Below are 4,750 nucleotides of genomic sequence, written 5' to 3' on the forward strand. Positions count from 1 at the left end.
CAACCAGAGGAGACCTTCCACATATTGCTGGCATCACATCCACCAACCTACTGGTATCTATACCCATGTTCCATCTTGTATGAGCAACTGTTCATGTTCCAATCTAAGGCACACCTCCTCTTGTGAACTAGGTCCCAGAACCGCACATCTATACAAGGAGATTACTCAATCAGTTTTAGTCTACCAGTTTTAGAGAGGCTGTCTTCATTATCAGTTTATTTCCATCAGCACATAAATATGTTGTATTTCTCATAGTAAAATACTCCCCTTGATGCCAAGCTTCCTTCCAACTACCTTTCCATTTTTCTTATCATCTCTATAGCAAAACTCCCTTAAAGACTTGTTCATATTTGTAGTCTCCATGTCTGCTTCCCATGCTCTCCCATGAACCACTATAGGTAGACTTTCATGTACACCGTTCCACCAAAACAGCCCTTATCAATGTCTCCAATGATTTCCCTTTTGTCAAAGCCGATTGTCAGTTCTCAGTCTTCATCTCACTTGAAACAATTGATTATTCCCTCATTGAAACACCTGCATTTGGCTTCTGCCATATTACCTCTCAAGTCTTCTCTGAACTCCATGGACACTTTTTGTCTTCTTTCTTTCTTTTTTTTTTTTTTTAAGATTTTTATTTAGGGGTACCTGGGTGGCTCAGTCAGTTAAGCATCTGCCTTTGGCTCAGGTCGTGATCTCAGGGTCTTGGGATGGAGCCCCGTGATCTGGTCCCAGCTCAGTGGGGAGTCTTCTTCTCCCTCCCTCTCGGCCCCTCCACCCTGCTCGTGCTCTCTTTTGCGCTCTCTCTCAAATAAATAAATAAATAAATAAATAAATAAATAAATAAAATATTTTTTATTTATGACTCATAAAGATTTTATTTATTTATTTGGTGAGAGAGTACAAGTGGGGGGAGGGGCAGAGGGAGAGGGAAAAAGAATCTTAAGTGGACTCTGCACTGAGCACCAAGCCCAATGGGGGGCTCAACCTCATGATGCCACCCAGGCGCCCCTGTCTTCTTTAATGGTTTCTGTTTATCTGCTTGGCCTCCAATTCTTCAGGGGTCCCAGAATTCTATCTATAGACCTCTTCTGTCCTCTGTCTACACCATTCCCTAGATGATCTCATCCAATGTTAAAATGATATACAATCAATAACAACACTATCCAAGAGGAATATAATGTGAGCCACAAATATGAGTCATAGATGTAATTTTGAATTTTCTAGTAGTCACATTATAAAAAATAAAAAGAAACAGATTAGATTATTTTTAATAATACATTTTATTGTTCTCAATATATCCAAAATTTAACATTTCAGTGTATAATCAATATAAAATTATTGATGTTTTCCATTATTTTTCATACCGAGTCTTTGAAACCTAGTGTGCATTTTACTCTTAGAGCACATCTCATTTTGGATTAGCCACATTTTAAGCACTCAGTAGCCACATGTGGTTAGTGGCTACTGCATTCTACAGCATGGCTCTAGATGGTGGACACTGGCTTTTATTGAGGGAGATAAGGAGTCACCATGCAGTTCTGAGGTGGGAAATACCTTGACTTGACCTATTTTTAAAAAGGTTACTCTGGTTGTTATATTGAAAATAGAATAAGTGGGAGAGAGGGGGAAGCAGAGAGCCCAGGTAGGAGGGCTACTACAGGTGCGAGAGAGGGAGAGAGTGGGGGAGTTACATTATAAGAAATGTAACAAGTGGTTGTATTTTGAAGATGGAATGAATGGGACTTCCAGATGGGTTGTCAAGAAAAGGAATCCAGGGTGATCCTGGGTTTTTATCTAGGCCAGTGGAAGAACTGGAAGAGTGGAACTGCCTTTTATGTGAGACAAGGAAGTTGGTCAATGGAATAGGTTTCAAGATGGCAGATTAGAAGATCGATTTGGGATTTCTTAAGTTTGAGTTTTATGTTAGACAAATAAAAAAAATAAAGATAGTTTCAGCTAGTGACATGTGTCATGGTGAAAAGAAAAAATCTATGAAGGGACTGGGGAAGTGCTCCTGAGACACTTGTCAGTAAAAGCATCTCTGGAAAGGGGCATTTAAACTAAGGCCTGAATGGTGAAATGAGGCCAGCCACGCAAGATCTAGAAGAGCATTTCAGTCAGAGGGTACTGCAGAGCTAAGAGCTCTGAGGCAGGAATATCTGAGGAACAGAGAAGCGGCCAATGTGTCTGCCGTGAGTAATAGGGAAAGGTGGGCAAGGACCAGTGGGATAGTGCTTTGCCAGTTGTGGTGAAGGAGTTTGGATTCTATTTTATGCGCACTGGGAAGTGTTTGGGAGGTTTCAAGATAGAAGTGGCATGATCTGATTTATGTTTTACAGAGAAAACTCTGGCTCCTGAGTGGTGAATAGATTTATTTTATATTATATTATTATATTATATCATTATTATTATTGTTTTTATTATTCCAGGGGACAGAAGCAGAAAGCAGGGAGAGCAGTTAGAAGCTTTCACAGTGACTGGGCAAGACATTCTGGTTCTTTCCATTACATGGCTCCACCCCTCTTTTTTCTTAAGTCTTTTCTTAAGTTCAAGGGATTTCTGGGGGAGGAAAATGCATATTCCTCATCTCCATAGCCTCCCGCATGCCCAGCTATGCGCCACTGTGTCCTGCTCACGTAGGAGACTCAGTACATGTTGTTGAATGAATTATAAGCCTCTTCACGTCAAGGCTCAGGAGCATTTTTTATATATTTGTCTTTCCTATATATCGTGTTTTGTCTGTCCCATAATTAAGACTCAAACATGTGTGTTGGGGGTGGAGTAAGGCCTTGCTTCAGATAACCGGTTTACTGAGAGGGATCCTGGGATAGCCAGAGGCAGTAAAGAGGGTTTGGGCCTTGCTGGGGTGGAAAGTAGGGAGAAGGCAGGGAAGGTGGAGCATGTTGAAAGAAGGGAGGTGGGTAGGGACACCCAGCTTTGAGCACGCCAAGGGCAGATTTGTCCTACTTTTTAATTTGGCCTAGGGCTGGCCTGCTTCCATCGATGGTGATGTGATCCCTCTGTGTGGGAATGGCTGAAATGGTTTGATCACCGTGGGACCATAATCCATCATCCAAATCCTTCATTAAGGAGATCTTTCTGTTTGGCCTTGTACAAAGCCAAGTCTACAGGAATTTGCCATCCACCATCAACATGCTCTCTGTCGATACCGATGCTGCAAGTCCCAGCAAACACAAGGATGGCAGGCTGGATTCAGACTTTCTGGCACTCCTCCTCCCCTGGCTGGGACAGATGTCCTCAGGGCTCATCTCAGGCTGGCAGACAGTTAAGTGCTGGGCTGGGTCTCTGCTGGGCTGCATATGCTGGGCTTGAGTTTGAGTCTGTCCCAAAGAGGTCTGTGGACCAGAGGGATGACATTTGGCACCAAGAAAGCAACCCAGGTGTCTGGCTGGTTTTCAGTCTCAAAAGCCTTGTTCTTTTCCTTCAAGTCGCTGCAACCATTTGACATCCATCGCTCATCACCCGGAAGTTTCAGTGCCTTTAGATTAGTGATCCACACCCGTAACAGACGATCCACTGGACTCCCATTCTTGGCATCTGAACAGAGCCAACAGGGCTGGTTACAAATTTGTTGTTAATTACTGTGTGTAATCACATTACACCCAAGGCTGGAGACACTCTACTTTGTTGTTATTTTTTATCTGAAACGTATAATTTTTTTTAAAGCATGTCATTTTTGCTTTCTAATTAGGATATGGGAGTTTGGAGTGGCACTGTTTTGGTGTTATTTAATGATGCTTTTCTTGGGGAGGGAGGAGAGGAAAAGATTATCCTTTTTCTATCAACAATTGTTGTCATTTCTGCATTAAGAGGGTGGAAACTTGGTTCCTCCCTCATCCCCTTCAGGCAAAGAGTCCATGGCTTGGATTCACAAAGGTTGTTGATTTTGACTTTGGGTTGCCCTCCTCTGTTTTTCCCCTTTCATGTTACCTAACACAATAGGTAAATTCTTCTAGCCAACACTCCCAGATGGTGGGGTAAGGAAGACAGCCCGTTTCAGGGTATTTTTTTTTCTTTTTTTAAGCTTTGAGTGTTCTGCTTTTATATTTACCCAATAAACCAAGTTGGTGGCACATTCTCCTTTGTCCTTGCATCTGAGTTGAACTAAAAGTTTCGATGGTGCCAGAATGAATCACATAGCTTGCATTCTAGTAACTAACTGCAAAACATCCCAGGGTTGAGCCCTGGAACCTATGGAAGATGGAATGCAAGTGGTCACTGCTGTCATATATGAGCCACGTCCCACTTTGCTAAAAACTTGCATTTATTATACACTGCCCCATCCCCATAGAGAGCTGATGTCCTTTCCTTGTAAGTAAAATGGGGATAGTAAGAAAGAACTGGACTGCCACATGCCACAGAATTACTGTTGATCAAATGAGTTCATGGCTATGAACGTGCTTTATTTCTACAAATGTAGGCTACGGTGATTATCATTTCCTTATTGCTTTTTGTTAGCTAGCTACATGGTATAGTCTACTTTGTGCTTCAAATGTAGGAAGACTGTTGGTCCCAGTGAGTTGAAGACCCAGTTCCAAGCCCCAAGAAAATGACTGGAAATGAATCAATATAAGGAACATTTCTTTTGAGTAGTTCATTCAATGATTATGTATGTTATTTGTATTCTTTTCATTGGGATATAGGTTGAATTTGGCTGAAATAAAAGGTAACATCATAAGACTTTTGCTGATCAGGCATTTCCATCCAAATGGCCACCATGCAAAACTGG

The sequence above is a fragment of the Ursus maritimus genome, unplaced genomic scaffold (genome assembly GCF_017311325.1).
Source record: "Ursus maritimus isolate PB19 unplaced genomic scaffold, ASM1731132v1 scaffold_23, whole genome shotgun sequence".
NCBI lineage: Eukaryota > Metazoa > Chordata > Mammalia > Carnivora > Ursidae > Ursus > Ursus maritimus.